Source organism: Aquarana catesbeiana, linkage group LG10 (assembly GCF_042186555.1).
Source record: "Aquarana catesbeiana isolate 2022-GZ linkage group LG10, ASM4218655v1, whole genome shotgun sequence".
Taxonomy (NCBI): Eukaryota; Metazoa; Chordata; class Amphibia; order Anura; family Ranidae; genus Aquarana; species Aquarana catesbeiana.
This window is the reverse complement of record NC_133333.1, coordinates 215054922-215081240: the sequence shown is the minus strand read 5'-3', so window position 1 is coordinate 215081240 and position 26319 is coordinate 215054922.

Below are 26319 nucleotides of genomic sequence, written 5' to 3'. Positions count from 1 at the left end.
TAAGGGCAGCACATTGACTGCATCACACCCCAAAGCTCCACATGTGCAGGGCGCTGCAGTCTCTGCATGTTATTCAAAAAGTTCTTTGGTGTGGGCCTTTTTTGAGACGAGTGCATCAGATCGCACCGCTGCTATTTGCAACATATGTCTCAAGCGTATCTCGCGTGGCCAAAACATCTCCCGCTTGGGTACCACATGCTTGACCAGACATATGTTGACCTGCCATGCAGTTCGTTGGCAAGCGTATCTAAAAGACCCACACCAAAGAACAAAGAGGACCTCTCCTTGCTCCTCATCAGCTGAGATTTCCAACCCCACTAGACCTTCAGTCCTCTCTGAGACCTGCACTGAGAGGAATGAAGGTGTAGAATTAGGTGTGTCACAGCCAAGTACTTGTGGGCAATCTGATTTTGGTGCACCGACGTCAGATTGTACCAGGCAAATTTCCCTGCCCCAGCTGCTGCACCGCCGAAAGAAGTTTGCTCCCAGCCATCCACATGCCCAGCGGTTGAATGCTAGCTTGGCAAAATTGCTAGCACTTCAACTGCTGCCTTTTCAGTTGGTAGACTCTGCCCCCTTCCGTGAGTTTGTGGAATGTGCGGTTCCTCAGTGGCAGGTACCCAAACGCCACTTTTTCTCACGGAAGGCGATTCCGGCTCTCTACCAGCATGTGGAAGGCAATGTCCATGCCTCGCTGGACAGGGCGGTCAGCGGTAAGGTGCATATTACCGCTGACTCATGGTCCAGCAGGCATGGACAGGGACGTTACCCAAGTTTCACGGCGCATTGGGTGACTCTGCTGGCAGCTGGGAAGGATGCAGGACAAGGTGCAGTAGTGTTGGAGGTTGTTCCGCCACCACGCCTCCAAAATGCTAATGATTGTGACACACCTCTCTCCTCCACCCCCTCCTCTTCTTCTTCCTCCATGGCCTCTTCCTCGGAACCAGCGGTGCTCCGTAGTCGTTCAAGGGGCTACGCAAGTACGCAGGCCAAAAGATGCCATGCGGTGCTTGAGCTGGTGTGCTTGGGGGACAGGAGCCACACTGGGGCAGAGGTTCTGTCAGCTCTGCAGGGGCAGGTTCAGAGGTGGTTGACGCCACGCCAACTTAAGGCAGGAATGGTGGTTTGCGACAATGGCACCAACCTCCTCTCTGCCCTCCGACAGGGACAAATGACCCATGTGCCCTGTTTGGCTCACGTCCTTAACTTGGTGGTGCAGCGGTTCTTGGGCAGGTACCCGGGCTTACAGGATGTCCTGAGGCAGGCCAGGAAAGTCTGTGTGCATTTCCGCCGGTCATATAATGCCAGTGCTCGGCTGACGGACCTCCAAAAGGAGTTTAACCTGCCCAAGAACCGCCTAATCTGTGACATGCCCACCAGGTGGAACTCAACGTTGGCCATGCTGCAGCGGCTGCACACGCAGCAGAGGGCCATCAATGAGTACCTGTGCGACTATGGCACCAGGACAGGGTCAGGGGAGCTTGGTTTTTTTTCCCCACGCCAGTGGGCCATGATCAGGGATGCATGCACTGTCCTGTCACCATTTGAGGAGGCCACGAGGATGGTGAGCAGTGACAGTGCATGCATCAGTGACACTGTCCCCCTTGTCCACCTGTTGGAGCACACGCTGCGTGGAATAATGGACAGGGCACTTGAGGCAGAACAGAGGCAGGAAGAGGAGGACTTCCTTAGCTCTCAAGGCCCCCTTTATCCAGACAGTGTTCCTGCGTGCCCGCTGATCACACAGGAAGAGGAAGAGGACGAGGAGGAGGAGGAGGAGGAGGAGGAGGAAGATTGTGTCAGTATGGAGGTGGAGCCTGGCACTCAGCATCAGCAGCAGTCTTTAAGGGATCAGTCCCAAGAAACACATGGACTTGTACGTGGCTGGGAGGAGGTGGCTGCGGACCATGTCGTCCTTAGTGACCCAGAGGACTCCGGACCGAATGCCTCAGCAAACCTACGCTGCATGGCCTCCCTGATCCTGCAAAGCCTGCATAAGGATCCTCGTATTCGTGGTATCAAGGAGAAGGACCAATACTGGCTGGCAACCCTCCTTGATCCACGTTACAAGGGTAAGGTTGCGGACCTTATCTTGCCATCGCAGAGGGAGCAGAGGATGAAACATCTTCAGGAGGCCTTGCAGAAAGGTCTGTGCAACGCGTTCCCAGAGACTGGGAGGTTACAAACTCCTGTTTCTGGACAACGTGTTGCTGAGGCTTCGGTCAGTCAAAGAAGGAGCGGTGGAGAAGGTGGCCGTCTGACCGATGCGTTCAGACAATTTTTTGGTCCGCAGCCCCAAGGTATGATCGGTTCCAGCAACCATCGCCAGCGTCTGTTTTACATGGTGCAGGAATACCTAGGGGCAAGATCAGACTTGGACACCTTTCCCACCGAAAATCCTCTGGGTTACTGGGTCTTGAGGATGGATCACTGGCCAGAGCTTGCACAGTATGCAATTGAGCTACTGGCCTGTCCTGCATCCAGCGTTCTTTCGGAACGCACATTCAGTGCTGCTGGAGGCGTGGTAACCGATCACAGGGTGCGTCTGTCCACTGACTCGGTCGATCGACTGACCTTCATAAAAATGAATCAGTCTTGGATCACCACCAGCTACCAAGCACCTGATGCTGATGTAACCGAATAATTTTTTTTGAAATCTCAGATCCCTTCAAAGACTGCCTATGCTGATGCTGAGTGACTATCCCTGAGTAATTATCCTCTTCCTCCTCAATCATCACGCTGATAGCTTGTAAGAACATTTTTGGTTCTGGGCGCCACCACCAGTGCCTAAGGCACAATTTTTCAGCCCCTGTTTAACAGGGGCGTGTAATTACAATTTTTGATGTAATACTTTGCAGCAGGGCTCGTTCCTGCATTCCAACTAGAGTGTCTGTGAGGGGTTGCAGTGTTGTGGCACCAGCACCAGTGCCCAAGGCCCATTTTTTCTGCCCCTGTCTAACAGGGGCGTGTAATTACAATTTTTGATGCAATACTTTGCAGCAGGGCTCGTTCCTGCGTTCCAACTAGAGTGTCTGTGAGGGGTTGCAGTGTTGTGGCACCAGCACCAGTGCCTAAGGCCCATTTTTTCTGCCCCTGTTTAACAGGGGCGTGTAATTACAATTTTTGATGCAATACTTTGCATCAGGGCTCGTTCCTGCGTTCCAACTAGAGTGTCTGTGAGGGGTTGCAGTGTTGTGGCACCAGCACCAGTGCCTAAGGCCTAATTTTTCAGCTCCTGTTCAACAGGGGCATGTAATTACAATTCTTGATCTAATATTTCACAGCAGGGCCCTGTGAGGGCTTACAGTGTTGTGGCCACAGCAACACCTAAGGCCCAAATTTCTGCTGAGTATATAGGGCAGGACCCTACTTTCAAACAACTAACTTACAAACGACTCCTACTTGCAAACGGAAGGAGACAACAGGAAGTGAGATGAAATCTACCCCTAGGAAGGGAAATTCTCTCCTGTAAGAGTTAATATGGGAAAAACATTTCTCCTTTCCACTGATGCTTTCCAATCCATTGGGACAAAAAGTGAGGTGAAATCTTCTGAAGAGGAGGAAAGACAGCAAAACAAATGTCACAGGGGTGATAACCCTTCCCTATGTTTTCCAAAAAGCTTAAAAAAGATTTTTTGGCTGGAGCTAAACACGTTAAAAATGTACCCGTTCAAAATTACAAAGAGATTCTACTTAACAACAAACCTACAGTCCCTGTCTTGTTTGCACCGCCTGTATACTGCTGTTCAGAGTATATAGGGCCTGGTGGCCCCACACCTTTCCTTATTTTAATTTGGGTGTGGGGTTCCCCTTAATATCCATACAAGACCCAAAGGGCCTGGTAATGGACTGGGGGGTACCCATGCCGTTTGTCTCACTGATTTTCATCCATATTGCCAGGACCCGATATTACATTAAACCCGCAAGCAGTTTTAAATGAGATTTTTTCCTTTAAAAATGACATTTGGTGCAGGGACTGTTCTAAACACGGGAAACACACGTCCCTTTACAGGCATACTATAGACACCCCTCAGGTACGATATTTAAAGGAATATTTCACTTTTTTTTTTTTTTACTTTAAGCATCATTAAAATCACTGCTCCCGAAAAAAACGGCCGTTTTTAAAAGTTTTTTTTGCATTGATACATGTCCCCTGGGGTAGGACCCGGGTCCCCAAACCCTTTTTAGGACAATACCATGCAAATTAGTTTTTAAAATGAGCACTTTTGATTTCGAACGTTCGAGTCCCATAGACGTCAATGGGGTTCTAACGTTCGTGCAAACTTTCGGTCCGTTCGCAGGTTCTGGTGCGAACCGAACCGGGGGGTGTTCGGCTCATCCCTAGTCATAATACAAAAATATGAATACACACTGTACAAATCGAAGCACATTTTTACATTCTGCAATTAACTAGCAAGATAATAGAAGAACAAAACTTTAAACAGTACCATTTGAAAGTATTCATTCAGGCCCTTGCACTACATGCTTTAGGGAATTCATCCATAAATATGACCACAAAAGAGGTGGGTATAGTGTGTATGGGTTTGGCAAAGTCAGCAGATAGAGGATTGGTCTCGGTTGACTTAGTGGTTGGGGGGAGGGAGGGTTCCAAATGAGTTTGGGACCCCAAAAAAAGGCCTCTGGCACTCTGCCTGAATTTAAGGACACAAATAACATTTGTACACATTTTAGGGGGTGTTTAGGGTAAAGCACTACTATGGAGCTGACAAAATACATTGTTAAGTGAAAAGGCTAGGTGGATATGGGCCCAGGATAACATGCTGGGGAGGTTATTGAAGGCAAATATGCATAAAGGATGAAAAGGGAAGATTAAAAACTGCCAGCATGCATGAGCACAAAGGGGACATTCCCAGCATATTACAATCATGGTAATTGGGGAATCATGAAAGAAATACAATACATTAGCAAACATTAAATGCATAGAATGTAATGTTAAAGGAGAAAACTTACCCTAATATAGTCTTTCTGCAGGACCTGAATGATGGCAGAACAGGTCTCTGGAATAATGATCCCCAGAGCCTGGGGGGAGATACCTGTCGAGAACTTGAGGTCCTGCGGACTTCTCCCAGTTGCCAAGTACCGCAACGTGGCGACTAGCCTTTGTTCGGGAGTGATGGCTTGCCGCATGCAGGTATTCTGCCTGCTAATATAAGGGGACAGCAAAGCCAACAAACGGTGAAAAATGGGGTCCGTCATCCGGAGATAATTCCTGAAATCATCAGGGTTATTCTCCTGGATCTCCTGCAACAAAGGCATGTGAGAGAATTGGTCACGCTGGAGCAACCAATTCTTGGTCCATGAACTCCTCCTCACCCTGTTCATGGACTGGGCTTAGGTCACAGTAAGAACCCCAACACCAAGCCCCCGCACAGCACGAACTCTATGAGGAGGACGTACCCACAACATGGCTTCAAAATGGTCGGCTGGTCAGAACGAACTAAACAGAAAGCACTGAAAAACAACAAGTCCTGAAAGAACGAGCTGAAAATCAGAAACGAGCGGACAAGAACGCACTGTAAATCAAATACGGTACTAAAATAGCATGCACTGACAAACAAATGCGAACTGACTACACGCACTGAAGAACATATACAAACCCAAGCGCACAAACGGAAGGCAAAAACGATCGAAAAAGCACGAGTCTCAAAAGCACGAATCGTCTTTCACCAAACTTCTACTAACACGAGATAAACACGAGATTAGCAGAAGGAGCCCAAAGGGTGGCGCACTTGGTTTTGAACCTTTTGCAGTCCCGTCGTACGTGTTGTACGTCACCGCGTACTTGGAGGTCAGAATTTGGTGTGACCGAATTTGGTGTGACCGTGTGTATGCAAGACAAACTTGAGCGGAATTCTGTCGGAAAAACCTTTTCGACGAGAATTCCGATCATGTGTACGGGGCATAAGTGTACATTGTATAGCTTTTTTTTTTTTTTTTTCACAAACATTTTATTTAATGAATGCCAGTAGTACATAAAGAGGCGGATTCCATGAATCCTAAACAATCACAGACATAACAATAACTTTCAGGGCAAAGCCCAATAAGAACAGGAAACAATAAAGAGAACAAAAGCGTGCACATGCACAAACAAAATGTGTCAAATACTTCCTCAGGTCCTCTCGATCTCGAACCTAAGCATGGTAGTTAGTAGAAATCAAGCTAGCAGCAAGCTAGGAAAGCTCTTAAAAAAAAAAACGGGGGGGGGGGGAGAGGGAGGAGGAGGGGGGGAAAGAGGGAGTAGGAGCTTTGGGGGTGATCCCACGGTGAGTGTGCAGAAGAAAGGGCGGGAGAGGGGGTGAGAATAACACCAGCTACCCTCTCCGCAGCCTATGTTGTGGGACCATGTCTGTGTGCCACCATTAGCGTGGTACTGATTTAGCCTTTAGTAAGTTCCAGGTAAGACTGAGAAGTCTTAAAGGACGTCCAGGGGCCCCAGATCGCAGTGAAAGTAGGGATTTTATCTAACGAAGTATAGATCAGCTCCTCCATCTCCGCAGTCCGATTAATCTGGTGTATCCATTCGGACAGAGTCGGTGCCGCTGTCGATCGCCAATGAGGTGGTACGCATATCCTAGCCGCATTGATCATATGTAATGCGATCGATTTATAGTATTGCTTTTTAGGTATCTCGGATAAGTGCAAGAGATACTGTGCCGGAGAATACGGGAGAGAAGACACCTTCGTTATCACCTCATGTACTTTCCGCCAATAAGGTTGCAGTGGACAACTCTACCAAATATGAATATAGGAGCCTGTCTCCCTCCTACATCTCCAGCATTGCTCCGGCACAGTAGGTGAAAATTTGTGTATTATGTCTGGTGTTCTATACCAGCGTGTTCTCAATTTATAGCCATTCTCTTGTACTGAAATGTATAAGGAACCCTTGTGGAGATAGAAATTGATCCTGTCCCAACTTCCCTCCTCTATATTCCTGCCAAGCACCGACTCCCAGTAGGCCTGCTCCGAGCGTAAGCTTTTTGGTGTGTTTTCGTGAGCGTAAAGTGCTGAGGTAACATGCTTCTGTGGGGGGTGCGCTTGAACACAGTGATTGTGAATTGTAGGGTTCCTAATGAAACCTCCTCTATGTGCTGGATCGTCTAGGAAGTGCCTAAGCTGAATATAGGACCAAAACGGGAACAAGCCCGTACTGGAGAGTTCTGCGAGTTCAGTTTGGCGTAGGAAACGGCCTCTACAAAAGAAATGCTTAACATCTTGGCGTATGGCCATTCTGTCTCCACAAAGATTCTGGGTGTGGGTGTGTCAAGGTCGGGGGAGCTATATGTTCCCTAGTTGTCCACGGTAGGTATCATAAATCCGCATTTGCGACCAGATTCTCCAGACCTACCCAGTCCTTACAGTGGCTATGTATCTTCCAATCGACTATACGCGCTAGATGGGCTGCCCAATAATATCACTGCATGTCTGGAAGGCCGATGCCTCCACCTCCTTTCGGCAGTGTCAATTTAGCCAAGCTTATCCTCGCAGTCTTCTTATGCCAAATGAAGGCACGACAGATGGATATATTGTATAGCTTTATCCATAGCAGCCTAAAGCAATAATAAAGCAAAACCAAAAATGTCATATATTGAAATTTACCAATTATTAAATGTAGCAGCTGCATTAGTTTTCTTTTTTTTAAGCTTTTCCCCCTCTGTTTTCACCTGGTGATCTGTCCAGTAACACACCTCCTGTATTAGAGTGCCCCCACTCTAGATGAAGGAGCACAGGGGACACCTTTGGACAGCAGCATTGTCTGTCTCTGGGGAGGGGAATGTTAGGTGCACCAGTGGATTTAAATACACTAGCAAACTGAAGCCAAACTCCAGCTCATGCTACAGTTATACAAGCTTGCATAACTAAACCTTTACATAAAGGTTTTACATAACTAAATAAAAGTTGATCATTGTAAGCCCCCTGTCAGTGGTAAATAGTTGATCTCAACAATTTAACTACTACATTTGCAGGACAGCTTGTTCTGTTTTAAAACAGTCTTACTGGCTGGATTATCAGATGAAAATAAAGGAAAGAAAGACTTAAGCTCCATGCACACTAGCGTTTTTTATAGGTGGAAAAAAATGCTGGATAAAAAAACGCTAGTAATAGCTTTTTGTTGTAGCATTTTAGTAGAGTTAGCATTTTATCAGCTTTTTGCAGTTCCTTAAAAAAAAAAAGCTCAAAAAACCCTATTAGTAGCATTTAGCAGCGTTTCTGCTGGAAAAAAGCATCAAGAAACTCTACAAAAATATTTTTTAGTAGTGTGCATGGACACATAGGATAAAACTATTGAGCCACTCTGCAACATTGCTGCAGTGACACTGTTTCCCAAATCTTTTTTACTATTTTTGACACTTTTTTTGTGAAATGGTAGGGGTACAATGTACCCATTACCAATTCACATAGGGGAGGAGGCTGGGATCTGTGGGTCCCCTTGTTAAATGGGGCTTCCAGATTCCAATAAGCCCCCCCACCCACAGACCCCCACAACCATGTTGAGGGCATGTGCCCTGGTACGGTTCAGGAGGGGGGGCGCTCTCTCGTCCCCCCCCTCTTTTCCTGCGGTATGCCAGGCTGCGTGCTCGGATAAGGGTCTGGTATGGATTTTGGGGGGGACCCATACGCCATTTATATTTTTAAATTTGGCGCAGGGTTCCCCTTAATTTCCATGTCAGACCTGAAGGGCCTGGTATGGATTTTGGGGGGGACCCCCACGCAATTGTTTTTAACATTTTTGGTTTGGGGTTCCCCTTAATATTCATACCAGACCCAAAGGGCCTGGTAATGGGCTGGGGGGGGAACCCATGCCGTTTTTTTCAATGAGTTTTATCTATATTGCTGAGACCCAACAATTCATTACAGCCGCAAGCAGTTTTAAATGACTTTTTTCCTGTAGAAATGTCATTTTGCTGTGGTATTGTTCTAAACACGGGAAAACTGCGCCACTTTACAGGCATACTATAGACCCCCCCCCAGGCACGATATTTAAAGGAATATTTCATTTTTATTGTTTCACTTTAAGCATTACTAAAATCACTGCTGCTGAAAAAACGCCCGTTTTTAAATCTTTTTTTTGCATTGATACATGTCCCCTGGGGCAGGACCCGGGTCCCCAAACACTTTTTATGATAACAACTTGCTTATAAGCCTTTAAAATGAGCACTTTTGATTTTTCATGTTCGTGCCCCATAGACGTTAATGGTGTTCGTGTGGTCTTCAGAATTTTTTGCCTGTTCACAAGTAGGGATGAGCCGAACACCCCCAGGTTCGGTTCAGGGCAGAAAATGCGAACAGACCTAAAATTTGTGCGAACACGCGAACCCCGGTAAAGTCCATGGGACTCGAATGTGAAAAATCAAAAGTGCTAATTTTAAAGTGGTTGTATACCTTTATTTGTAACTTTTACCTACAGGTAAGCCTATAATAAGGCTTACCTGTAGGTAAAAAAAATATCTCCTAAACCTGTAAGGTTTAGGAGATATTCCCCTCGCAATGAGCCGCTGACTGCAGCGGCGCATGTGCACAGGGGACTCTCGGCTGACAGCCCGGCAAACTCCGGAGCTTGCCGGGCAGAAGTCTCCCGCGCGCATGCGCGGGAGTGACGACATCGCGGCTCCGGCCACTCACAGCGCCGGAGCCGCGATACCCGGAAGACACGCCGAGGGGAGATGTCAGCTCCCTCGGCGTGGACCAGGTGAGATGCCGGCGCCTCTTCTAAGGTAAGTATCTCATAATGAGCTAGTATGCGGTGCATACTAGCTCATTATGCCTTTTCCCTTGCAGGTGTAAAAAAAAAAAAAAAGACAGCGGGTATACAACCGCTTTAAAGGCTTATAAGCAAGTGAGTTTAATTACCACCTTAATCAGCCACAGAACCTGTGTAATAAATGTGTGTCCTGGATTAAAGGGATGATGTGGCAACCCTAGCGGTGACACAACACTGTAAAGCCTCACAGATACTTTTGTTGAGCGAAGGAACAGGCCCTGCTGTGAAATATTAGATCAAAAATTGTAATTACGTGCCCGTGTTAAACAGGGTCAGAAAAATTGGGCCTTAGGCGGCGGTGGTGGTGGTGGGGTTACACAACACTGTAAAGCCTCACAGATACTTTTGATGAGCGAAGGAACAGGCCCTGCTGTGAAATATTAGATCAAAAATTTTAATTACGTGCCCGTGTTAAACAGGGGCAGAAAAATTGGGCCTTAGGTGGTGGTGGTGGTGGCACAACACCGTAAAGCCTCACAGATACTCTTGTTGAGCGCAGGAACGAGCCCTGCTGTTAAATATTTGATCAAAAATTGTAATTACGTGCCCCTGTTAAACAGGGGCAGAAAAATTGGGCCTTAGGTAGTGGTGGTGGTGCCCTGAACTGAAAATATTCTTAGAAGCTATCATCATGAAAATTGAGGAGGAATAGGATAGTCACTCAGCATAATAGGATAGTCACTTAGCATATGCAGTCTTCAAGGGATCCCACATCCATAGAAAAATCATTTGGTTACATCAGCATTAGGTGCTTGGTAGCTGGTGATCCAGGACTGATTCATTTTTATGAATGTGAGCCGATCAACAGAGTCTGTGGACAGGCACACTCTGTGATCGGTTACAAAGCCTCCAGCAGCACTGAATGTGAGTTCAGAAAGAACGCTGAATGCAGGACAGGCCAGTAGCTCAATTGCATATTGAGCAAGCTCTGGCCAGTGGTCCATCCTCAAGACCCAGTAACCCAGTGTATGTTCTGGTGGAAAGGTCTCCAAGTCTGATCTTGCCCCTAGGTATTCCTGCACCATGTAATTCAGACGCTGGCGATGGTTGCTGGAACCGATCAGACCTGGGCGCTGAGGACTGAAGAATTGCCTGAAGGCATTGGTCAGCCTTCTCCTCCACTCTTTCTGTGACTGAATGAAGCCTCAGTAACACGTTGTCCAGCACCAGGGAATTGTAACCTCCCAGGCTCTGGAAACGCATTGCACAAACCTTTCTGCAAGGCCTCCCGAAGATGTTTCATCCTCTGCTCCCTCTGCGAGGGCTGGATAAGTTCTGCAACCTTACCCTTGTAACATGGATCAAGAAGGGTTGCCAGCCAGTAATGATCCCTCTCCTTGATACCGCGAATCCCAGGGTCCTTTCACAGGCTTTGCAGGATCAGGGAGGCCATGCAGCGTAGGTTTGCAGAGGCATTCGATCCTGAGTCCTCTGAGTCACTAAGGATCACATGATCTTCAACCACCTCCTCCCAGCCACGTACAACTCCATGGGTTTCTGGGGACTGAAAATGATCTCTTGAAGACTGCTGCTGATGCTGAGTGTTATCCTCCACCTCCATGCTTGAACGCCTATGGAGCACCGCTGGTTCAGAGGAGAAATCTGCAGAGTAAGAGGCCATAGAGGAAGAAGAGGAGGAGGTTGTGGAGGAGAGAGCTGTGGAAAAATCACCACTAGCATTTTGGAGGCGTGGTGGCGGAACAAGCTCCAACAATACTGAACCCTGTCCTGCATCCTTCCCAGCTGCCAGCAGAGTTACCCATTGCGGCGTGAAAGAAAGGTAACATCCTTGTCCGTGCCTGCTGGACCATGAGTCAGCAGTAATATGCACCTTACTGCTGACTGCCCTGTCCAACGAGGCCAAGACATTGCCTTCCACATGCTGGTAGAGAGCTGGAATGGCCTTCCGTGAAAAGAAATGGCGTTTGGGAACCTGCCACTGAGGTACCGCACATTCCACAAATTCACGAAAGGGGCAGAGTCTACCAGCTGAAAAGGCAGCAGTTGCAGTGCTAGCAATTTGGTCAAGCTAGCATTCAGACACTGAGCATGTGGATGGCTGAGACCGAATTTCTTTAGACAGTTTAGCAACTGGGGTAGGGAAATTTGCCTGCTAAAATCAGATGGAGGTGTACTGATAGCAGATTGGCTGCAAGTACTTGGGACACCTATTGCTATACCTTCATTCCTCTCAGTGCAGGTTTCTGAGAGGACTGGAGGTATAGTGAGGTTGGAGAACCCAGCTGATGAGGAGCAAGAAGAGGTCCGCCTTGTTCTTTGATGTGGGTCTTTTAAGTGCTGTTGCCAACAGACTGTATGGAAGGTCGTCATATGTCTGGTCAAGCATGTGGTGCCCAAGCGGCTGCTGCTGTGGCCATGCTTGATACGCTTCAGACATATGTTGCAAACAGCAACGGTGCGATCTGCTGCACTTGTGTCAAAAAAGGCCCACACCAAAGAACTTTTCAAAATATGTGAGGAGTCAGCAGTGCCCTGCACCTGCTTAGCTCTGCGGTGTGATGCAATAGGGTGGCTGCCCCCCTGAAGGGCATCCTACCTCATTGGAGATGTGCCTCCTCCTCCTCCTCTCTTCTATCAGGCACCCAAGTTGAGTCAGTGACCTCATCATCCCCTCCCTCCTTGTCACTGGAGCAAGCCTGGCAGTATGACCTTCTTGGGCACCCCCTCTCTCTAGGCTGACGTTACTCCCTTCCTCAGCCCCAAACCATGGGGGCATCATGGTTTGGGGCTGCTTTGCTGCGTCAGGGCCTGGACGGATTGCTAAAAATGTATTCCCAAGTTTATCAAGACATTTTGCAGGAGAACTTAAGGTCATCTGTCCACCAGCTGAAGCTCAACAGAAGATGGCTGTTGCAACAGGACAATGACCCAAAGCATAGAAGTAAATCAACAACAGAATGGCTTAAACAGAAGAAAATACGCCTTCTGGAGTGGCCCAGTCAGAGTCCTGACCTCAACCCAATTGAGATGCTGTGGCATGACCTCAAGAAAGCGATTCACACCAGACATCCCAAGAATATTGCTTAACTGAAACAGTTCTGTAAAGAGGAATGGTCAATAATTACTCCTGACTGTTGTGCATGTCTGATCTGCAACTACAGGAAACGTTTGGTTGAAGTTATTGCTGCCAAAAGGAGGTTCAACCAGTTATTAAAGCCAAGGGTTCACATACTTTTTCCACCTGCACTGTGAATGTTTACATGGTGTGTTCAATAAAAACATGGTAACATTTAATTCTTTGTGTGTTATTAGTTTAAGCAGACTGTGATTGTCTATTGTTATGACTTAGATGAAGATCAGATCACATTTTATGACCAATTTGTGCAGAAATCCATATCATTCCAAAAGGGTTCACATACTTTTTATTGCAACTGTACTATGGGCATACAGTATCCATTCTCATAGAAAAATCCTCATAGAAAATCAAACAGCAACCATTGCACAGTATGTCAAACCTGTTTATTTAAATTAGATTAAAAAAATTGACTATACACTCACATTTTTTGGTGCCCGTGAGCCGGCACCAATCTATTCCAGCAGTTTAAAATGGGTGTAGAAATGTCACTGTATACTTCCTAAGCCAGCGTGCGGTGCAAGCCTCGTTTTCACCCGGCTTGTGGTTCAAACCTCACTCTCGCCCGGCCGGAAGTGGCGTAGTGACGTAATACGATTTTCTAACAGCCTCTACGCATTTCTCAACAATGATTTCGTCATCAGGAAGCTACTTGTTGTCAGTGTGAGTGCTGTATGCCCATAGTATATTGGGGTCAGCAAGGATAGACGTTGCAGGTTGAGTGGTTATCCCTTCTAAATGAACCAAAGGCGCATTTATACCAGCATCTGGTGAGTGGCCAATCCATGTGGTGGTGATTTTGTCACTGAAGTGGTGAACTTGTCACAAGGAATCACGGATGGTTAATTTAAACGCACAAGAATAGACTCTAGCTCAGATCACATACCCTCTAGCTTAGACCTGGCTCTACTGGAGTTAGCAGAACCATCCCTGAGATCTCGTTTAGATAATAGTAATACTGCTCAATGAAAGGCATTCTTCACCCTGGCCTGTTACAAAAATGACATGTACTTGGCGGAACTCGCTCGGCGCAGAACTACAGGACCTCTTCAGACTGCAAGGTTTGCTCCACTTCTCTCCCTCCTCTTTCTCACTATCCTATTCCCTTCTCTTTGTTATTCCTCTAATCTCCTACCTCTACCTTTCTTTCTCTTTTCTACTCTGTTTGGTTTCATAACTACTTTGGCCTCCTTGATATCAGGCTGTAATCATATATGCTATTTGTTGCACTACCCGAACTTAGGATAACAGTGGTTGGCGGGGGATCGGAAACCCTGTCATACCAGGGTTGGTTTTTAAATCCACCCCCTGTTGAGTGGAGGGGCCGGGGGTCGTGCACTCTCTGGGACTGGCGGGTCGGGTGAGGTTGATGGAGGCATTTGACCCCCCTCTGCTCGGTCCACCTCCCGGGAGGTTCTCCTCCTTGCCCTCCTGATCATTCAATACCTCCGGGGATGGTGGCTGGTTTCTGACTGGGCTGCCGTCCTCGGACCATCCTGATTCCGGGAGTCGATTATTGATCATTGGTTGTGCTGATGCCCTGATTTTAGGACAGTCACTTACAATGGCCTATGTCGAGGTTCGTTCTCTATGTGTTTTGTTTTGTTTATTTATAATGTATGTAGTTTTCTACTAAAATGTTGCTAAATAAAGATTTTACAAAAAAAAGCACAAGAATAATATATTCACTAAGGACAGTTTCCAACGAAACCCTTGTATAAATTGGCACATTGCACAATAACAATAATTGGATATTATAAGCTTGATATTTTGGATGTATATATTGATGTTATGCTGGAATATATTTAGGGTTTATTTAATATCACGGATAAGATGAAAGAACGATCATATATCATTGTATAATTTATATATTTACATATAAACATTTTTTATATTTTTTTGCTAATAATTTTGTTATACATATGATTCAAAAAAGTGGTGTATCTGACTTTAAGGTATTAGGGTAGCGCAGTCAACATTATTTTTATTTTTATTTTTTCCACTCACTGGTGGATTTTTTTGATTGCAGCAACCGATTTTTTAATTTTAATTTTTTAATTTTAAAACACAATATAGTTACTTTGCGCCGGTGACTCAGACATACTTATTTGAACAACTATGGGTGCTCTGTATGTATTGTGTACACCACCAGGAAAGTAGTAGCAACTGCACTAGGGTTGCACGGTACTGTGTACACCAACAGAAGTGTAATAACAACTATGGGTGTACTGTATTGACCACCAGAAAAGTATGAGCAACTGCACAATGGGTGCACAGCACTGTATACTGTGTACACTGCCTGAAGTATATTAGAAACAGTATACCAGGAACGGCCTGCAGTCAGATATAGCTAAACTGGATACAGTGGATATATATATATATATATATATATATATATATATATATATATATATATATATATATATATATATATATACAAGAGTTGTGTATATATATATATATATATATATATATATATATATATATATATATATATATATATTAAATACACTGCAGCTAACTGAATAACCTGCCTGCCAGAAGTATATTAGAAACAGTATACCAGGAACGGCCTGCGGTGAGATATAGCTAAACTGTATGCAGTGAATATATATATATATATATATATATATATACACACACACAAGACTATCTGTATACATATACATACAGCGGGGACGGAAAGTATTCAGACCCCCTTAAATGTTTCACTCTTTGTTATATTGCAGCCATTTGCTAAAATCATTTAAGTTCATTTTTTTCCTCATTGATGTACACACAGCACCCCATATTGACAGCAAAACACAGAATTGTTGACATTTTTGCAGATTTATTAAAAAAGAAAAACTGAAATATCACATGGTCCTAAGTATTCAGACCCTTTGCGGTGACACTCATATATTTAACTCAGGTGCTGTCCATTTCTTCTGATCATCTTTAAAATGGTTCTACACCTTCATTTGAGTCCAGCTGTATTTGATTATACTGATTGGACTTGATTAGGAAAGCCACACACCTGTCTATATAAGACCTTACAGCTCACAGTGCATGTCAGAGCAAATGAGAATCATGAGGTCAAAGGAACTGCCTGAAGAGCTCAGAGACAGAATTGTGGCAAGGCACAGATCTGGCCAAGGTTACAAAAAAATTTCTGCTGCACTTAATGTTCCTAAGAGCACAGTGGCCTCCATAATCCTTAAATGGAAGAGGTTTGGGACGACCAGAACCCTTCCTAGAGCTGGCCGCCCGGCCAAACTGAGCTATCGGGGGAGAAGAGCCTTGGTGAGAGAGGTAAAGAAGAACCCAAAGATCACTGTGGCTGAACTCCGGAGATGCAGTCGGGAGATGGGAGAAAGTTGTAGAACGTCAACCATCACTGCAGCCTTCCATCAGTCAGGGCTTTATAGCAGAATGGCCCGACGGAAGCCTCTCCTCAGTGCAAGACACATGAAAGCCCGCATGGAGTTTGCTAAAAAAACACCTGAAGGACTCCAAGATGGTGAGAAATAAGAGTCTCTGGTCTGATGAGACCAAGATAGAACTTTTTGGCCTTAATTCTAAGCGGTATGTGTGGAGAGAACCAGACACTGCTCATCACCTGTCCAATACAGTCCCAACAGTGAAGCATGGTGGTGGCAGCATCATGCTGGGGGGGTGTTTTTCAGATGCAGGGACAGGACGACTGGTTGCAATCGAGGGAAAGATGAATGCAGCCAAGTACAGGGATATCCTGGACGAAAACCTTCTCCAGAGTGTTCAGGACCTCAGACTGGGCCGAAGGTTTACCTTCCAACAAGACAATGACCCTAAGCACACAGCTAAAATAACGAAGGAGTGGCTTTACAACAACTCCGTGACTGTTCTTGAATGGCCCAGCCAGAGCCCTGACTTAAACCCAATTTAGCATCTCTGGAGAGACCTAAAAATGGCTGTCCACCAACGTTTACCATCCAACCTGACAGAAATGGAGAGGATCTGCAAGGAGGAATGGCAGAGGATCCCCAAATCCAGGTGTGACAAACTTGTTGCATCTTTCCCAAAAAGACTCATGGCTGTATTAGATCAAAAGGGTGCTACTACTAATTACTGAGCAAAGGGTCTGAATACTTAGGACCATGGGATATTTCAGTTTTTCTATTTTTAAAAATCTGCAAAAATGTCAACAATTCTGTGTTTTTCTGTCAATATGGGGTGCTGTGTGCACATTAATGAGGAAAAAAATGAACTTAAATGATTTTAGCAAATGGCTGCAATATAACAAAGAGTGAAAAATTTAAGGGGGGTCTATTAAATACACTGCAGCTAACTGAATCACCTGCCTGCCTGAAGTATATTAGAAACAGTACACCAGGAACGGACTGCAGTCAGATCTAGCTAAACTGGATACAGTGGATATATATATATACAGGGCTTTTTTTCTTAAACAATAGGTGCTGGTACTCAAGCACGACCTTCCAAAACCCCTCCACCCACACACACCCTCCAAATCACATCAAATAGTGGGTGTGGTCAGTCAAATTTCACAAACAGTAGGAGGGTCCTAAAGGGGCATTAAATACCAAGATTGCATTACGTACAGAGTGCAGAGTTCAGGGGGTTACACACAGAGTGCAGAGCTGTCACTTGTAAACACAGAAACCGGACTTCTGTGTTTACAAGTGATTGTGGTCAGCAGGCCCCCCCAAGGGTCTGAGCCAGAGGTGGTGGAACTGAGTTCCACCAAATGCCCCCTGAAAAAAAGCCCTGTATGTATATGTATATGTATATGTATATATATATATATATATATATATATATATATATATATATATATATATATATATATATATATATATATATATATATATATGAGACTGTCTGTATATATATATATATATATATATATATATATATATATATATATATATATATATATATATATATATATATTAAATACACTGCAGCTAACTGAATAATCTGCCTGCCTGCTCAATCTAAATGACACTCTCTCTCCGTCCTCGCCAATGACACACTACACAAGGCCAACGTGCAGGCGGCCTTATATAGTGTGGGGCGTGGACTTAGTCCCCCTGAGCCATGATTGGCAAAAGGCACCGTGCCTTTGGCCAATTATGGCTCTCTTAGCTGAGGGCGCAGTGATTGGTCAAAGCATGCAGATCATGGTGCATGCTCTGGCCAATCATCATACAGCAATGCACTGCGCTCCCGCAGTGCATCATGGGCTGTTATGCGCCGCTCGAATTTGGAGCGAACGGACCATAATGTTCGGTTTTCGACGTACGGGCGAACAGCCAATGTTCGAGTCAAACTCATGTTCGACCCAAACAGAAAGCTCATCCCTAGTCGCAAGTTCTGGTGTGAACCGAACCGGGGGTTGTTCAGCTAAGCCTTACTGAACAATAACTACATTTCATCTGCCTTACCAGAATACTGCTAGCATCCTAAATTCCACTTTGCCTTACCAGGATACTCTCAAGTACACTTTTTTTATCCTGCTCAACAGGTCACCACATGCACCAACGCCAGGCTAGCCCAAGATCCCGGATATTTCCATTGTGAGGACCTTTTCTGTTACTCTTTTAGTTCCAGTAATTTAGTGATTCCACTGATTACCTTTAAAGGGGAACTCTCACGTGAATTGTTAAAGTGATAATTTGCATTTGTGGTCTATTGCCCCACATGATCATTGCCTGGGTCTGTGATTTCAGGATTTGAGGGAAACAGACTGACCAAGTTTAAGCCAGATCTGTTCCCCTTTATGCCTGAGAGCATAGGCCATTTTAGAGTCATTTAAGTTGTTTGACTGTGCTAATTTACCACTTCAACTCCGGAAGGATTTACCCCCTTCCTGACCAGAGCACTTTTTGCGATTCGGCACTGTGTCGCTTTAACTGACAATTGTGCGGTCGTGCAACGTTGCACCTAAACAAAATCGACGTCCTTTTTTCCCCCACAAATAGAGCTTTCTTTTGGTGGTATTTGATCACCTCTGCGTTTTTTATTTTTTGCGCTATAAACAAAAAAAAGAGTGACAATTTTGAAAAAAATGCACTATTTTTTACTTTTTGCTATAATAAATATCCCCCAAAAAATATATATATAAAAAAAAAAAATTTTCCCTCAGTTTAGGTTGATATGTATTCTTCTACATATTTTTGTTAAAAAAATCGCAATAAACGTGTATTGATTGGTTTGCGCAACAGTTGTAGTGTCTACAAAATAGGGGATAGTTTTATGGCATTTTTATTATTATTTTTTTTTTTTAGTAATGGCGGCGATCTGCGATTTTTATTGGAACTGCAACATTATGGCGGACACATCGGACGCTTTTGACACTATTTTGGGATCATTGTCGTTTATACAGCGATCAGTGCTATAAAATTACACTGATTACTGTGGATTACTGTGTAAATGACACTGGCAGGGGAGGGGTTAACCACTAGGGGGCGATCAAGGGGTTAACTGTGTCCTAGGGAGTGATTCTAACTGTGGGGGGATGGGCCACTATACATATGACAGCAATCACTGCTCCTGATGACGGGGAGCAGTGATCTCTGTCATATCACTAGGCAGAACAGGGAAATGCCTTGTTTACAAAGGCATCTCCCCATTCTACCGCTCTGTGACAGGATTGCGGGCACCCGGCAGACATTGAGGCAGTGTGACCCGCGGTCACGGAGCACGTGGCGGGCTCTCCCCCGAACTCCTTGTGGTGCCCCACCTCACATATTAAAACTGTACCCACAGCACAGTCGCCCCTCCTGCCCACCCCTTGTCTTGGCCCTGATCCTAGTGTCTGTGCAGTTCTTAGCTGTGTTCCAGCCAGTCAGATCACCGGGAGGGCGGGGGGGCAGGAGATTGAGGAAATGCTTCCTCCTGACTGAAGCAGACTGATGACATCATCTCAGCCTAGGCAAAGTCAAAGACTGGAGCTCAAAGGCATCTTTTTAAAGATAAACGGTGGAGCTTTTCTGAAATAAAGTTATTCTATTACTGTGTATTGTGACATGTCAGAAATGTATAAATCTTATAAAGTTACTGAAACCTCCACTTTAAATCCAAAGCTAGAAGTCCGCACCTAGAATTTAACGCAGAAAATTCTGAATTGAATAAGCCAATATTTTCAAACGTGGGAAGAAGCTTTTGGTTCACAGAAAGGCAGCTTCAATGGTTTCATTGTATTTTTTAAAACGTATTTTTCTTTTGCTTTATCTTTAAATAACTCGACTGTCAGCCAAGACAGGGATAAATATGTATGCATGTAAATATGGATGCTGCCAGCCTCTCACATGATGAATAAATATCAGTTTAGAATATAAAATGTGTACAATGAACTATGTTCATATGTCTGACTAGAAAAGCAGAAAAAGATACTAAATAAACAGAGTGGAAACAATTATATGCCTGAACAGAATTCTTTACATGTCACACATAGCAGACAGGCCATGAGCAGAATCCTGGCACTGCCAAGTGGAATCTGGCCTTGGAATTGGTGTTGTATGGGTAAAAAAAATAGGTGCCGATACCAATATAATTATAGCCTAATAGAGCCAAACAAATGGCACTATAAATGCAACTAAACTCCAGAGATCGAGATAATCTGGACTTTAAGCAATAGCATAGATGCCAACTTTCCTTGGTTTGTTAAGACAATCACATCTTGACCCTCTGTCCCTCCAATGCTATGTAATGGGCCATGTTTCGGGAGCACAGCATTAGTCTTATCAGTGGCGGCTGGTGGTTTTTATCTCTCCCCCCCCACGAAAGGACAGCCGGGACATCAAAGCCCCGCACTTCCTCCACTTACTCCATCTAGGAAGTGAGCGGGCAGCGTGTCCGGCAGCTTTCTTCCTCCTCCTGTGGTGTGGATCACAGAACCTTCCATTGTGCATCCCCCTCCTCCTAGGCGTCCAATAGGATCACCTGACCTTTCAGCCAATTGGGAAATGGGTATCAGACCTGCGCTTCCTGATTGGCGGAGAGGTGATTCAGTGTTAGAAAGGCGACTATTCAATTGCTTTTCTAACACACCTGGGCGGGCTCCAAGCGCAATGCTCTGTGCTCCGAGTCCACCCTATTTTGAAACCTATTAGAGCCTATGGTTCTAATCAGGTGCTTAAAAAAACACTCCCGCCGCTGTAATTCATGCGCCCGGTGTCCTGAAAGGGGCCGGATGCATGAATAGGGAGTGGCCGCGGCAGCCGTGTATAGATTCATGTTATGCATGAATCTATCCATTAACCATATAAGGGGTGGCGTGGATAGAGGGGGCAGTGCCCTTAATGTATGGGCCGCCCCTGAGTCTTATTTGAGTTATGCACAGTAATTCAGACGCATTCATTTTGTGACTCAAGGCCACAAATAGGTGGCCCTGCAGAAAAGGATGTTCTGGGACAGGAAATCCAGGAGTGCAGAGAATGGCAATAAAACTATTAAGATATAGGCCAGGAGCTGCAGGCGCAGCTTAAGCGGAAGGTCTACATGAGTAGGTTTGAGAGTCTAGGATGTAGTAGTTTTTCTTTAACCGCTTGCCGGCCATCCGCCGCAGTTGTACTGCGGCAGGCGAAACGCCGTCATGTTACTTTGTACGATCGGATTCGATCAGGAACCGATCAATCCTCAGGCCCATGAAATCTGGCCTGGACCTGGTGATCGGTCTTGACGAATGAGATCCTTCCCCTGTTGTGTAAGTGTAAACACTGACAGGGGAAGTGATGTCATCTCTCCTCGTGTCGGTCTTTTCGTTCCAGACCGAGAGGAGAGAAGACATCACAGAGTGAATTGCACAACACTACACTGACATCAGGTCACGTAGGCACACAATTCACCCCCGATCACCCACCAATCACCCCACCCCCCCCAGTTAACCCCTTCACCACCTGTCACTGTGTCACCCAGTGCAGCGTTCAGATTTTTTTTTGATCACTGTACTGCTGTCATTATTGACATTAATCAGTGTTAGGGTAATTAATATTAGGCTCAGATATGTCTAGGGACCTCCCCTACCCCCCCCCCATAAAGGTTTAACCCCTTGATTACCCCCTGTCATCTGTGATCACAGTATAATGCCCCGTACACACGGTCGGATTTTCCGATGGACAATGTCGGAGAGCAGGAGATAAAATTTTCCGACAACAAAATCCGATCGCGTCAATTCTGACCGTGTGTGGCCTGTTCCGACGCACAAAGTGCCACGCATGCTCAGAAGAAATTCAGAGACGGGAAAGCTCGTTCTGGTAAACTTAGCGTTAGCAATGGATACAGCACTTTCGTCACGCTGCAATGTTCAAAATGGTTTAATACAGCGCACTCTTCTTCTTTATAATGTGACAAGAATTAAGTAGTTTTGCTGCTCATATTCACACACACTTCTCACAAACTTTTATTTGTGTTTTTTTAGTGGTATTCCCTGAATATATTGTTATTAGTTGTCACATCTGACTTTTTTTTTTGTATTTTCAGCCTTTTTTTTTCTTTAATGTTTGGATTTTTTCCAAGGCTGATCTTTGTTCAATGTTATTTTTATTTTTACTCCAGAATATTTTTGTGTGTGTTTTGTGTGTCAAGTTACCCCAACACCATTGATATCTTGTATTATTTAATCTCAAGGAGATTGTTTGGTGTTGGTGACCCTTGTTCATTTCACATTGTATATTTGAAATGTACCTGAATCCTCACAAACAAACTGTCATTTTTGAAGTAAAACACATAGGAGAGTATAATTCAAAACAAAAATCCTTTATTAAGGGATCAGAACCAAAGAAAGAGGAAGGCAACACTGGATCAACAGGAGAAATTAGCGAAGCCTGGGACCCCTACGGCAGACATCAATTCTTCAACATCAAAATTGGTGGCCTGAGGAGTCCATATGTAAGGGAGGGCAGTCTGGTCCAGAATTCGCAGAGATCTGGAAAGCAGCAGATGACATGTATGTCCCCAGGCTGTGGTACCACAAGAGGCTGCATTTTTTGGCCGACCAGACTGAACCCAGGGCAATCACTGTCTGGTCTTCCTTCCACGCTTCCTTCCGGGCTGTGGCTGTGTAGTTGGAGATGTGGCAGGAGGAGGAGTAGGACCTGGAGGAGGAGGAGGACTGGGGGGACCTGGAGGAGGACTGGGGGGACCTGGAGGAGGACTGGGAAGACCTGGAGGAGAGGGAGGAGGAGGGGAGGACCTGCAGGAGGAGGAGGAGGACCAACACGAATGTGTGTCTGAGGTGTAATTTGGCCCCTCATACCTTTCTCCAGAGCCTCCGATATGAGGGCCTCACACATGACTTTTTGGCCCTCCTCCATCCTCTGCATTTTATATGCTATGAAAGCAGCAATGTTCTCCTCCATGGTGTGGGGTGCTCCCAGGACCTCTGTAGCCCTCCAAAAGAATCCTATAGCAGCCTCCTCTAGGGTACTCCTCCTATTGCCACTTTCTCTTTTCAGTGGGGGTGGAGGGACCTGCAGATCAGCCAGCCGGCTCGGCCCGGCCACCTCCTGGCTGAGACTTCCCTGTGCATGAAAAAGGGACATGGTTTTAGTTTTTGCTTCATCAATCACAATCCTAAATTACTACTCCCAACTAACATCTAGTTAACATCATTGATTGGACAAGCAGAAATATTTAGAGGAATGCTATACCTGGCTCAATCTGGGCTCCTCCACATGCGGCCTGGAAAGCCCAGGTTGGGCGTCAGAAGCCTCAGCCGGGGGGGGAAGGAAGCGTGGAAGGAAGACTGGAGAGGGATGGCCTGGGTTCAGTCTGGCCTGCCAGAAAGTGCAGCCTGTCGTAGTACAACATCCTGAGGACATAGATGTCATCTGCTGCTCCGTATCTCTGTGAATCCAGGACTTTCTTGCGCTTCCTTAGATATGCGCTCCTCAGGCCACCAATGAAGATCTTTAAATAAGTGATGTCTGCCGTGGGGATCACCTGCTTCACAATTTCACACAATTGCTCCAGTGCTGCCTTCCTCTTTGCTTGGTTCTTGAAATGGGGGTGGTTAATTTCCCACAGACAGGGCAGCTCCCTTAGCATCTCTAGGAATACTGACATGAAGTCATTATCTTTGAGTAGCATATCCATGTTCACTGCAAGACACAACACAAGACAAAGCCTAATGTCAGACAAAACTCTCCTAATCTTGTTACAATATAGGCCTCAATCTAGAAGCAGTATAGGCACAAGTTTGTCTCTTACCTTCGTTCTTACGATCGGTGCGTCCAATGCTCCTTCCTCCGCTCACAGATCGTACATAATACGCACGCGTGTTACGCTTTATACACACTGCGCATGCGTGTAACTCCGCCCGCCCCTGACGTTCTTTCTAGTCTATTCCCTGCCCCTTTTCGTTCGGCGCAGTGGGTGAAGAGCATGATGGCGGATTTAGAGCAGGTGTGTGCTAATTATAGCAACGAGGAGGAGGAAAGCCCGGATCCAGGCACGTCCCGATCCAGAAGGAGACGTTTTAAGGCCACAAATATGTCCTTTGGGGAGATGTTGGAGATGGTCGACATCATGAGGAAGTCCGACTATGACGGAAAATATGGGCCTTACCCACACCCCAACATCCAAAAGGCAAAAATCATTGCTAAAGTGATCAAAAGCCTTCACAGGAATTTCGGGGTACGAAATTACTAAAGATCAGCTCAGGAAGCGGTGGTCGGACCTGAAGTTGAGAGAGCCAGAGCAGTACCGAAAGATCCAGAGAGTGCTGCAAAAAAGTAGTTGTGCTGTGTTCCTATTCTTTCTGTCTTTATTCCGTTCGTTCTGCTCCATATGCTTTTATTAATTGTAACGTTTAAAAGGGCAACTTTAATGTTCATGGGCCCATTATTCGTTCGTATCAAACATTTTTCTTTCGGCCTCTAGAACACCATTGTTTAGGCCATATGCATTTTCACACATTTTTTGGGGCCTACTTGGATGCCAAATATTTGTTTGTGTAGATGGGTTTGTTACTAGAATGAAATGCCAACTAAATTGTGTTTAAGGAGAGGACACTGAGCAGCTGTTTTCACATCTGGACACTGGAGCACTAGTGTGGGACACAAGAACACCATTTTTATTAGGGGGGGCACACAGGTGCTCCAGTGTATACTATAGGGGGGGCTACATCTGTGAAGCTTGTACTAAACAGGTAAAGTATTGCAGCTTGACAAAGGGCAATAAAAAAAATACATCTTGGAACTCGGCTAAAATAGACAATTGTACCCCACTTCCAAGCAATGTTTCCTATTTCTAGTTCTGCCATCAAATATCTTTGTGCTAATTATACCATTTTTGTTTTACATAGGGGAGAAAAGACTCGGAGGACACCCCTCATCCCAGGAGAACACAGACCCCCCACCTATGGAAGAAGGTGAAATACCCCAAACCCAAGAAGAAGAGCAGGAGGAAGAAGAAGATGTGGTGGAGATTGGCACCACAACAGGTGAGTGTCTGCGACCACAGGCTCAGGTAAAAGAGATGGATGGTGGCAGATTTTTGAGACCTTTTTTTTTGTTCTTTATCTGTTTTTAGGTGATCGTGATGTGAGGGATAGAGAACGCTTTACTTCTGAAAGTGCCCAGATCCTGATCGGGGAGATCATGGGGTGTAATGCCGAACTGCAAAACATCCAGCAAAAAATCAATGATGTGATTAAAAAAAATAATAACATCATTGATGTTTTGGGGCGAATTTAAACCCCACAAAATCACTTGTTTTATTGTGGTCCAATCTTTTAAAATTTTTTTCAATGTTTTGAAAAGCCAAATTTGGAGGATGCACACAGTGTGCCAACATGTGCTATCTGCCATCACGGGAGATCAATGGACGCGTTTTGGGGGTGCAACCCCTTCCTCAATTATAAAGTCGCGGTGAGGAAGGGCTTGCTCCCCCAAAACACGTCCCTTGATCCCCAATGTCCTACATATTGTTCCTGGAAACCCGCTCCACTACCTCCCCCTTCATAGTGCTTTTTTATTTATCTTGTGTTATCGATTTTTCGGTGTGAGATTCATAATTATATGATTTTGTGTCCATTTGTGCGGCCCGTTCATACACCTGGGCTTCGCACTTCTAACAAAAAGCACATCACCAGGCACTCTCTGTCATTATGTTCACTTTCACTTCCCTTAGCACTTCGCTAGCTCTCACTGCGCATGTCATAAGTCCGCTGACAGCGGCATCTCGTCCCAAGTATTGTTTTTCCCTCACTGCGCATGGCCAATCACAGCGCCTTTACGGCGCTCACCCGTTCCACCCACGGCCTCTCTCCTCCCCCACCTTGTATGGCCAATCACAGCGCCTTTTGCGGCGCTCACTGTCCCACCTATGTCACTTCCTGTTGACATAACGGAGACACCTCCCCTCTCAGCGCACACATATTGCGCAATGCGCAGCATCGGGAGTTTTCCTGATTCACTACCACTTTTGCTGCACGCATTCACTATGGACCAATTCAAGGCTT